Here is a 12,130-nt window from a genome sequence, read left to right as displayed (position 1 = left end):
TGTTATCTGTACTTTACTGCCAGGACAGAGCAAAGCTGCCAGTTCAAAGGAAAGTGGCACTATGCTTTTTCTGATACTGGTAGAAAAATCCAAAGTTTATATTAAATGAAAACTTCTTTCTCCTGCATGAATGTTATTTTTCTGAGATAGAGAACTAAAAACTGTGGTGCCCCATTTGATATTAATGCTAAAAAAACTGTGGTGCCCCATTTGATATTAATGCTAAAAAAATCTACATCTTGTCAGAGACACCAAAGTTTCAAGAAAGACTACAGGAAATTGGGATATGTGAGAGCAGCAGTGATTTGTAGAGTTACTGGAGATGAAGTCTCCTCAAGTAATGTGGTGTAGGTGGGAGCTGAGGTTTGGAATTGTGTCTTTGTATATGCCCTGTTTATTCTAAGTACTGGATAACCGGTAGGTGGGTATAAGAGATGATCCCAGTTTAGAGCTACATCACCACTCTCGGTGAATGCTCCAAGAGTAGTGGGACTTAGGTTGAAAGCTGAGCATATCAATCTGTCATCCTGCTGTAGATTAGTGAAGTACGATTCAACCATACCTCAAATTATCAATGATTAGGGCCGGAGACATGTGCACACTCTTCATTAGCAAACCCTGAATATAAATAGAAGTCTCCTCATTCAAGGGCACATAAAAATGTACTGACAACTGGTTTGGTTATGTATTGCTGTATAACAAACCACTCCCAAAGCTTAGTAACTTAAAAAACCACAATTTTGTAATTTCTTGTGATCTATTGTTGACTAGACTCTGCACCCTGTGTGTTGTCTGGGGCTGACTCCATCTAGGGGCTTGACTGGGCTTGAACATTGAAGATGGTTCACTCACATGCTTGGCAATCTATGCTAACTACTTTCTCCCTGCCTGTATAGTAATTCTACGAATTTGGTGGCTTGATCCCACTCCTGGCTTCCTAGGAGGGCCTTTCTCCCTTGCCAGTGATTGGTTTAAGCCTGAGCCAGTTAGTTCATGGCTTCCCCATTGATCATGGTGACTAGTTGAGGGATGGTTTAATAAAAGTGACTCTGAGTACTTTTATTTGATGGTTGTAGGAAACAATCTGCTATACCTTTCTTTGGAGCCTTTGTTTGGTGATCCTAAACATCTCACAGTCACTAGGGAAGCCAGTCTAAGTAGGGAGCCAACCAAGAGACAAGTGTAGAGCTGAAGGAACTACAGAGAAATGAAGCTGGAGCCCTGATCAAACATTGCCTGAATCTCCCCTATCTCTAAACATTTCAGGAACAAAAATGAGCCACTAAACCCACTCATTTGTTTAAACTAGTGTGGGTTAGATTTTCTGACATTTGCAAGAGAAAGCATTCTTTTTTTCAGCAGAAGTTCTGGGAAGTACTCCTTGGCGTGAGCCCTCCCAGAGTCCGCCATTAGCCCCACCAAAGAGCTCAGGTAGGCTCCAGTGTTGGGTTGCCTCAGGCCAAACAGCCGACAGGGAGGGAACCCGGCCTCACCCATCAACACTCAAGCGGATTAAAGTTTTACTGAGCTCTGCCCACCAGAGCAACGGTCAGCTCTACCCACCACCAGTCCCTCCCATCAGGAAACTTGCATAAGCCTCTTAGATAGCCTCATCCACCAGAGGGCAGACAGCAGAAGCAAGAAGAACTACAGTCCTGCAGCCTGTGGAACAAAAACCACATTCACAGAAAGATAGAGAAGATGAAAAGGCAGAGGGCTATATACCAGATGAAGGGACAAGATAAAACCCCAGAAAAACAACTAAATGAAGTGGAGATAGGCAACCTTCCAGAAAAAGAATTCAGAATAATGATAGCGAAGATGATCCAGGACCTCGGAAAAAGAATGGAGGCAAAGATGGAGAAGATGCAAGAAATGTTTAACAAAGATCTAGAAGAATTAAAGAACAAACAAACAGAGATGAACAATACAATAACTGAAATGAAAACTACACTAGAAGGAATCAATAGCAGAATAACTGAGGCAGAAGAACGGATAAGTGACCTGGAAGACAGAATGGTGGAATTCACTGCTGCTGAACAGAATAAAGAAAAAAGAATGAAAAGAAATGAAGACAGCCTAAGAGACCTCTGGGACAACATTAAACGCAACAACATTCGCATTATAGGGGTCCCAGAGGGAGAAGAGAGAGAGAAAGGACCATAGAAAATATTTGAAGAGATTATAGTCAAAAACTTCCCTAACATGGGAAAGGAAATAGCCACCCAAGTCCAGGAAGAGCAGAGAGTCCCATACAGGATAAACCCAAGGAGAAACACGCCGAGACACATAGTAATCAAAGTGGCAAAAATTAAAGACAAAGAAAAATTATTGAAAGCAGCAAGGGAAAAACGACAAACAACATACAAGGGAACTCCCATAAGGTTAACAGCTGATTTCTCAGCAGAAACTCTACAAGCCAGAAGGGAGTGGCATGATATACTTAAAGTGATGAAAGGGAAGAACCTACAAGCAAGATTACTCTACCCGGCAAGGATCTCATTTAGATTTGATGGAGAAATCAAAAGCTTTAGAGACAAGCAAAAGCTAAGAGAATTCAGCACCACCAAACCAGCTCTACAACAAATGCTAAAGGAACTTCTCTAAGTGGGAAACACAAGAGAAGAAAAGGACCTACAAAAACAAACCCAAAACAATTGAGAAAATGGTCATAGGAACATACATATCGATAATTACCTTAAACGTGAATGGATTAAATGCTCCAACCAAAAGACACAGGCTTGCTGAACGGATACAAAGACAAGACCCATATATATGCTGTCTACAAGAGACCCACTTCAGACCTAGGGACACATACAGACTGAAAGTGAGGGGATGGAAAAAGATATTCCATGCAAATGGAAATCAAGAGAAAGCTGGAGTAGCTATACTCATATCAGATGAAATAGACTTTACAATAAAGAATGTTACAAGAGACAAGGAAGGACACTACATAATGATCAAGGGATCAATCCAAGAAGAAGACAAAACAATTATAAATATATATGCACCCAACAAAAGAGCACCTCAGTACATAAGGCAACTGCTAACAGCTATAAAAGAAGAAATCGACAGTAACACAATAATAGTGGGGGACTTTAACACCTTACTTACACCAATGGACAGATCATCCAAAATGAAAATAAATAAGGAAACAGAAGCTTTAAATGACACAATAGACCAGATAGATTTAATTGATATTTATAGGACATTCCATCCAAACACAGCAGATTACACGTTCTTCTCAAGTGCGCATGGAACATTCTCCAGGATAGATCACATCTTGGGTCACAAATCAAGCCTCAATAAATTTAAGAAAATTGAAATCATATCAAGCATCTTTTCTGACCACAACGCTATGAGATTAGAAATGAATTACAGGGAAAAAAACGTCAAAAAGACAAACACATGGAGGCTAAACAATATGTTACTAAATAACCAAGAGATCACTGAAGAAATCAAAGAGGAAATCAAAAAATACCTAGAGACAAATGACAATGAAAACACGATGACCCAAAACCTATGTGATGCAGCAAAAGCAGTTCTAAGAGGGAATTTTATAGCTATACAAGCCTACCTAAAGAAACAAGAAAAATCTCAAGTAAACAATCTAACCTTACACCTAAAGAAACTAGAGAAGGAAGAACAAACAAAACCCAAAGTTAGCAGAAGGAAAGAAATCATAAAGATCAGAGCAGAAATAAATGAAATAGAAACAAAGAAAACAATAGCAAAGATCAACAAAACTAAAAGCTGGTTCTTTGAGAAGATAAACAAAATTGATAAGCCATTAGCCAGACTCATCAAGAAAAAGAGGGAGAGGACTCAAATCAATAAAATCAGAAATGAAAAAGGAGAAGTTACAACAGACACCGCAGAAATACAAGGCATCCTAAGAGACTACTACCAGCAACTTTATGCCAATAAAATGGACAACCTGGAAGAAATGGACAAATTCTTAGAAAGGTATAACCTTCCAAGACTGAACCAGGAAGAAACAGAAAATATGAACAGACCAATCACAAGTAATGAAATTGAAACTGTGATTAAAAATCTTCCAACAAAGAAAAGTCCAGGACCAGATGGCTTCACAGGTGAATTCTATCAAACATTTAGAGAAGAGCTAACACCTGTCCTTCTCAAACTCTTCCAAAAAATTGCAGAGGAAGGAACACTCCCAAACTCATTCTATGAGGCCACCATCACCGTGATACCAAAACCAGACAAAGACACTACAAAAAAAGAAAATTCCAGACCAATATCACTGATGAATATAGATGCAAAAATCCTCAACAAAATACTAGCAAACAGAATCCAACAACACATTAAAAGGATCATACACCATGCTGAAATGGGATTTATCCCAGGGATGCAAGGGTTCTTTAATATACACAAATCAATCAATGTGATACACCATGTTAACAAGTTGAAGAATAAAAACCATATGATCATCTCAATAGATGCAGAAAAAGCTTCTGACAAAATTCAACACCCATTTATGATAAAAACTCTCCAGAAAGTGGGCATAGAGGGAACCTACCTCAACATAATAAAGGCCATATATGACAAACCCACAGCAAACATCATTCTCAATGGTGAAAAACTGAAAGCATTTCCTCTAAGATCAGGAATGAGACAAGGATGTCCACTCTCACCACTATTATTCAACATAGTTCTGGAAGTCCTAGCCACGGCAATCAGAGAAGAAAAAGAAATAAAAGGAATACAAATTGGAAAAGAAGAAGTAAAACTGTCACTGTTTGCGGAAGACATGATGCTATACATAGAGAATCCTAAAACTGCCACCAGAAAACTGCTAGAGCTAATTAATGAATATGGTAACGTTGCAGGATACAAAATGAATGCACAGAAATCTCTTGCATTCCTATACACTAGTGATGAAAAATCTGAAAGAGAAATTATGGAAACACTCCCATTTACCATTGCAACAAAAAGAATAAAATACCTAGGAATAAACCAAAAAAAAAAAAAAAAACTGGTAAATGAAAACAACATTTAAAATTGTGTTGTCATTAGAGTATACACAAAGTAATTGAAGCTGTAGGTATAGAAGTGATTGCCTTGAGAAGACATGTATAATAAGGAAAGGAAGCAAGGAAGGAAAGGAAGGAAGGAGGGGAAGAAGGAAAGCAAGAAAGAAGGAAGAGAAGGAAGGGAAGGAAAGAAGAGGTCTTCAAAAATAGGGAGATTTAAGTGGCATTTAAGTAAACCTGCCAAAGGGAGCAGTGGCAATCAAGGGACCTGAGTATTAATTAGGAATGACTGATCACGTGAGTCCCATGAAGGTAGGGATCACATCTGCTTCTCATTTCTGGAGCAGAGCACCTAGCACAGTACCTGGCCAGTAGATGCTCCATTCACAATTGTCCAGTGTTGTCCGTGGGGCAGGAAAGCTACAAATACCATTGGCTGCGGCAACTGGGTGACTGGGGATGTGTGCAAGCTGCATGGCAGGCAGTGAGTAAAGAAATGAATAGGGAACAGAAGTGCCCTTGACCGGTGGGGAGGGCCGCGCTGTGCACCCCTCTGCTCTCGCTGCAGGGAGATGGCTTAGCGACTTCTCCTGGGGAGGTTCCTGGCCTCCATAATCTGCAGGAAGCCCTCTCAGAGTCAGTGGGCGCCCCTTGCCTCCAGGGCCCTGCAGACCCCACAGCGCAGTCCTAATAACCTGACAGTAACACCCAGCCAAGCCCAGTCAATATACACCACCAGAGTCTGTACAATGACCTTTAACATCCAGGATGGACCAGACTTTCAAGACTGAGTTGTCAACAGTGAGACACCAGTGGTTGTGGATTTCCATGCACAGTGATGTGGTCCCTGCAAGATCCTGGGGCCAAGGTTAGAGAAGGTGGTGGCCAAGCAGCATGGAAAGGTGGTGATGGCCAAGGCGGATATTGATGACCACACAGACCTCGCCATAGAGTATGAGGTATCAGCTGTGCCCACCGTGCTGGCCATCAAGAATGGGGATGTGGTGGACAAGTTTGTGGGCATCAAGGATGAGGACCAGCTGGAGGCCTTCCTGAAGAAGCTGATTGTCTGACAAGCAGGGAAGCGTCCTGACTGCCCCTGCCCACCTGGGCCCCGTGGTCCCGGGGGACCCAGATAGAACTCATAGCCCTTCTGTGCCGGCCCTTCCTACCTCCTCCCTCTGCCTGGCCCCTGTGGGTCCGTGCTTTGGAGACCAGGCCTCCAAACACAGGAGCCTCAAGTGCTCCCAACCTGGCTGACCGCCAGGGTGGCCGCCCAAGGAGCGGTGCCGCCACCGAGCTGGGACAGCCGTCTCCTCACCCACTCTCTGCTCCTTCTAGGGCTTGTTGCCGTGCTCCCAGGATGCTGGGACAGAGTCCCGGGGCCAGCCTGCAGTAACAGCTTGGTCTCCCTGCTCCCTTCTGATCTGAACCCCGGTGCCTGGCTCATCTGCCTCCTGCATTTTTCTTTCCTGCTGCTGTTTTGTAAAAAAAAAAAAAAAAAAAAAAAAAAAAAAAAACAGAAGAAGCAAAAAAGAAACCCAGGGCTTCCCTGGTGGCGCAGTGGTTGAGAATCTGCCTGCTAATGCAGGGGACACGGGTTTGAGCCCTGGTCTGGGAAGATCCCACATGCCGCGGAGCAACTGGGCCCGTGAGCCACAATTACTGAGCCTGCGCGTCTGGAGCCTGTGCTCCGCAACAAGAGAGGCCGCGATAGTGAGAGGCCCGCGCACCGCGATGAAGAGTGGCCCCCGCTTGCCACAACTAGAGAAAGCCCTCGCACAGAAACGAAGACCCAACACAGCCATAAATAAATAAATTAATTAATTACAAAAAAAAAACAACCCATAGAATGCAGTACCAGCAGCGGACCCTAATACAATCCACGGTCATTGGTGATAACGATGTGTCAATGTAGGTCCATTTATTGTAACAAATGTACCACTCTGGTGTGGGATGTTGATGATGGGGAAGGCTGTGCATGTGTGAGGGCAGGGGGAGTATATGAGAAGTCGCTGTACTTTCTACTCATTTTGCTAATGTTTTGTTATTTGTAATTTCTTCTTCTAAAAAAAAGAGGATATTAAAAAAAAAAAAAGAAATGAGTTATCAAGCCATGAAAAGACACGAAGGAACCTTAAGTGCATATTGCTAAATAAAAGAAGCCAATCTGAAAAGGCTGCATACTGAATGACTCCAACGATATGACGTTCTGGGAAAGAAAGTAAAAAGATGTGATAGTCAGGGGTCAAGGGTCAAGGCGGGGTGAGGAAGTGATGATTAGGTGAAACACAGGAGATATTTAAGGCAGTGAAACTATTCTGTAGGATACCGTATTGATGGATACATGACATTATTTGTCAAAACCTACGGAACTGTATAACAAAGAGCGAATCCTAATGCAAACTATGGACTTTAATTAGTAATGGTATATGAATATTGGTTCATCAATTGTAATAAATTGTAACTGCACTAAGGCAAGAGAACTAAGAGAGAACTAAGAACCGCACTAAGGAGAAACTGTGAGTGGGAAAAGGAGAGGATATATGGAAACTCTCTGTACTATCTGCTCAATTTTCTTTTTTTTAATTTTATTTTACTTTATTTCTTTATTTCTTTATTTTTGGCTGTGTTGGGTCTTCGTTGCTGCACGCGGGCTTTCTCTAGTTGTGGTGAGCGGGGCCACTCTTTGTTATGGTGCACAGGCTTCTCATTGTGGTGGCTTCTCTTGTTGTGGAGCACAGGCTCTAGGCGCACAGGCTTCAGTAGTTGTGGCACGCGGGCTCAGTAGTTGTGGCTCACGGGCTCTAGAGCGCAAGCTCAGTAGTTGTGGCACATGGGCTTAGTTGCTCTGTGGCATGTGGGATCTTCCCAGACCAGGGATCAAACCCGTGTCCCCTGCATTGGCAGGAGGATTGTTAACCACTGCACCACCAGGGAAGCCCTATCTGCTCAATTTTCTGTAAACCTAAAACTGCTTTAAAAAATTGTTTATTAATTTTGTAAAAAGTGCAACCCATGGCTTGACCAGTTCTGTATATACCACTTTCCTAGGCAGTAAATTATCTTTGCAGAGCGCCTTTGGGCAACAAGCAATGATGCAGCATAGCCCACATAGACAGAAGGGTTTTGAAGACAACAAGCCTTCAAACTCATCCCCCCACTAGAGTGTGAGCAGGAATGACAGAAGGGGGAACAGAAGGTGGTGTGTGGAACCCTGGGTCCCCCTTTTGGCTACAATCAAGGAGTCACTGAGCACATGAAGGCAGCCTCGCAGGGGTAGCACCGCTCTAAGAAACAAGCGACACTTCTGACTTGTTTTACCCAAATAACTTAAATAAGCAAATAATAACCAAGTGATTCATCCTACATGATCTTCAGTTTTCCCATTGATACAACTGACAGTATTATGCATTATAGATGCTGCTGTGTTGTTTTCAAGCCTTCCTTGAAAGCCTTAACAAAAACGTCAAAACATCCTCGCATATGATACTGATGATAAGGAAGTGGGTATGTGTGATCACATATGAGGTATCTTATTAAGGAAAGTGTGGGAGGGTTCTTCTTTAGAATATTTTCAAAAAGCTCTTCTAAACACTAGATATATTTTTTATTACTTTTACTGCTGTTATTCTCCTACTTGTTACCTGAAGTTTTGTCTAAGGACCGCAGGGGTTTTCTTAACCTTACAAGTAAGTTTCTGTTGAGTAGAACCTCGTCATGCTACTTGTTGCTGTTGATAGAGTTTGTTAAGCCAACAGTGAAAGCAATCTGTCCTCTCAATGCATGGTAGCACTTCAATAGTGGAGATTCTGTAATGAATTTTAAAATCAGAGATGAGAAGCATTTCCCCCACCCACCTGGGATTGGAAAGAGAAAATTCAGTAAGACAAAACAGGATGCAGAGCTTAAGAAGTGGGTTAGAGCCCACGAAGTTCTAAGAATCACAACTGTTGAAGAAATATTAAGCAGACCAGAAAATTAGTGAAATGAGTCCAGGTTGAGTGAGACTGAATGCTTTCCCCAAGTCCCACATGGTAACTGCCTTTTTTCTTCTGTAGGGAGAGAAAGAATTGGGAAGAGATTTCAGATTTCTAGAGATTCCCTTGAATAGTTCCTACTGCACTGCTCACTGGGACAATATTCTTTTTCCTCCCCAAGGTGGCCATATGCAGCAGCAGTTCACCCCATCCATTCACTCTCATCACTTAGAATGGAGTTGTCCCCATGCAAACATCGAGCAATGGCACCATGAGAATTGATAGGCTCATGAAAGCAAGGCTGATGGGAGCCCTGGGGTGCACCCCCAAACTAAAAGGACTCAGGTTGCAAGACCTGTCACTTAACAGTCACAGCAGGATATATTTTTGGTAATTGAAGCCTAATTTGGATTGTGTTTTTGGAAAACGATAACATTAGTTTTCTACAAACTAGAAAATTTATTAGGGGGGAGTGGTGGTTCTCTCCAACTCCACTTTGAAGCTAGAATGGCAAACTGTTTGGAATACAAACTTTTTCTTCCCGTGGATTTATGTAGTAGATGTTTCAAAATGACTGGCAAATACATAGAATTCATACAAAGTTAGAGGCAAAAGGGTGCTCCAGAACCCTCTGGTTGAATCTCTTCACTCTATAGTTGAGGAGAATGAGGTCCAGAGAGGCTAAGTGTTATGCCCAAGGGCACACAGCTGGCTCACAAGATGAGACTTGAATCCGGATTGCCTATGTACTGGCCAATGCTCTTCCCTCTCTACTGTGCTCTACTTCCCAGCACCACAAGAGGACACCTACTGTGTCTTGCAGAATCTAGACTATTTTTTGAAAGCTTGGAACTAAACTTGTGACTAATTAGAATACAGTGTTCCACCACCTTTAAGTCACCAGCTAAAATCCACTGCTCCCCGTCGCAGCACGCCCGAGGCCTTCTGGGTAACCAAAGAAAGATTATTGTCTCAACTCAGTTCTCTGTGTCTAGGTACCCACAAAATGGAAATCACTTTACTTGGGGAAGAGCAAGAGGACAAGATGAGATGAAAAGGAAGCATGTTTAAAATGGATAAAAGGAGGCACTTTTTTCCCACTACACACAATTGAACTGGGGAACTCACTGCAGCAGGATATTAAGATCAGTGGTGAAGATTTGTGTTTTAAAAGATTAGACATTTCACATGCATATCATCAACAGCGACACTCAATGGGATGAAAGTAAGATGGTGAAAGTTCTCAAGCTTCAGTGCATAAGTTGATCACCAACTGGGTCAGGTGAAAAGAAAAAAAGTTGTCTACTGGATTAAAATTTCACAGAAAGGCAGATCTGGGGGGTTCCAGTCATTGCTGCTGTGTAACAAACCACTCCAAAGTAGTGGTGTGAACCAACAGGCATTTTATTATGCACATGGATACGGTGGATCAGGAATTTGGAGAGGGCACAGCAGGGATGGCTTGTCTCTGATTCATGACATCTGGGGCCTCAGTTGGGAAGACTTGAACAACTAGGAATGACTTGAGGTTGGGGGCTGGAATCATCTGGAAGCTTCTTTACCTAACCTGGGATGACTTGAAGGCTCACTCAGCTGGGACTGTCAAGTGGAGCATCTATATGTAGGTGTCAAGAGGGAGTGTCCCAAGAAAAAGCACTTCCAAAAAACAAGTGTCCCAAGAGACCCAGGTAGAAGCTACACGGCCTTTTATGACCTATCCATGGAAGTTTTAGAGCATCACTTCCAACACAGTCCATGGGTCAAAACCGTCACAAGCCCACTGAGATTCAAGAGGAGGAGACTTAGGACCTCCTACATCCCTCCCCTATGGGGAATGGCAAGATCACATTGCAGAAAAACCTGTGGGATGGGAGAGGTTTTCGCAGCCATCTTTGGAAAATGCAATCCCCCAGGGAAGTGGTGGGTGATGTGAGGTTACAAGAACACACAATCTAGTGGAAAAAACTGACATATGAACAGAGAATCACAGTACAATAAAATAAATTTCAAGGTAGTTATTTCCCCCTCTTTTACAAGAATTCTTTTTTTTTCCCTTTGATAAGAGTCATCACATTAAAATTTTTTCATTCATTGTCTGTCTTCTACTAGATTGGAATCTCCATGCATTTAGTTTCCTACTGTAACCCCTGTGCCTAAAACACTACCAAGCCCAAAATAGGCACTCAATAAATATTTGCTGAAAGAGTACATGAGTAAAGTGCTGTAATAGAGAAGTAGTGGGAGGGCTGTGGGAGTACAGGCAATAATAAAGCACTCAGCTTGACAGAAATGACATTTGAGTGGGTCTTGAATGCTCTTGAAGGATAAACAACAATTTTTCTGGTGGAAAAAAAAGGGAATAAATTTTTCTCCTTAAATCTCCTCCAGAGACTTCATTAGCCAAGTTTAAGTGGGCAGATCTCATCCTAAGTGTACAGACTGCATGTAGTAGTTACAATGTTCTTGGTTGCAAGTGAAAGAAAACAGGGACTCAAATGTATTAAAAAATAAGCAGCGTATCGTATCACATAACAAGTCTGGAGGCCAACAGTTCAGGCAGCCTCAATGCCATCCTTCTTCACTGGGTCAACTTAGCTCCTTTGTGGTTGCAAGATGGTGCCCACAGTGGTAGGCATCACAGGCAGACAAAACAATACCCAGCAGGGGAGAGGACTGCTTCTCCTTTGGAGTAAGATCTTTCCCATAAGCCCCTGACAGACTTACCTCACACTGGCCCCCACACCACGCCTTATTGGCTAGAACTGTGTCCCATGCATGTATGTAACCTAAACGCTGATAAGAAGAAGGGGAGAAACACGAGCAGTTAGACTAATCACGTGTTACTCCTTGGGGCTTGACCTGAAGCTCCTGCCTCTCCTGAAGCACAGGGCTATGCAGAAAAGGGTGGATTCCCCAACAAAACAGAACAAAACAAATAACGGGGGTTTTGTTAGGAAGGAAAAAGGGGAGATGACTCCTCGGCACATAATCAACAGTGTTTGCAACATTAGGCTTGGGGAAGGTTAATGTTCTGTTTTCTTTGTGGATGACTATTACCTAACAATTTTATTTATTCTTTTTCATGCTTTTTGCTCCTTTCCTTTCTCCTCTGCACTAGTAGCCAGTTGAATAAATCAAGCGCTGTATCAATAGGAA

At 42.5% G+C, this 12,130-nt stretch overlaps 1 long non-coding RNA gene and 1 pseudogene across 2 annotated transcripts in view; both read left to right on the top strand.

Annotated features, from left to right (window-relative positions):
* Positions 1 to 12,130, top strand: part of LOC309663239 — a 150,260-nt gene that overhangs the window by 106,223 nt on the left and 31,907 nt on the right. The window lies entirely within an intron of this gene.
* Positions 5,280 to 6,522, top strand: LOC309662907 (thioredoxin, mitochondrial pseudogene; annotated as a pseudogene). The gene is made up of 2 exons: positions 5,280 to 5,306; positions 5,576 to 6,522. The product of its transcript is annotated as a thioredoxin, mitochondrial pseudogene (transcript).

Source organism: Balaenoptera physalus (assembly GCF_965194825.1).
Source record: "Balaenoptera physalus genome assembly, chromosome: 6".
Taxonomy (NCBI): Eukaryota; Metazoa; Chordata; class Mammalia; order Artiodactyla; family Balaenopteridae; genus Balaenoptera; species Balaenoptera physalus.
This window is presented reverse-complemented; position numbering and strand designations above follow the sequence as displayed.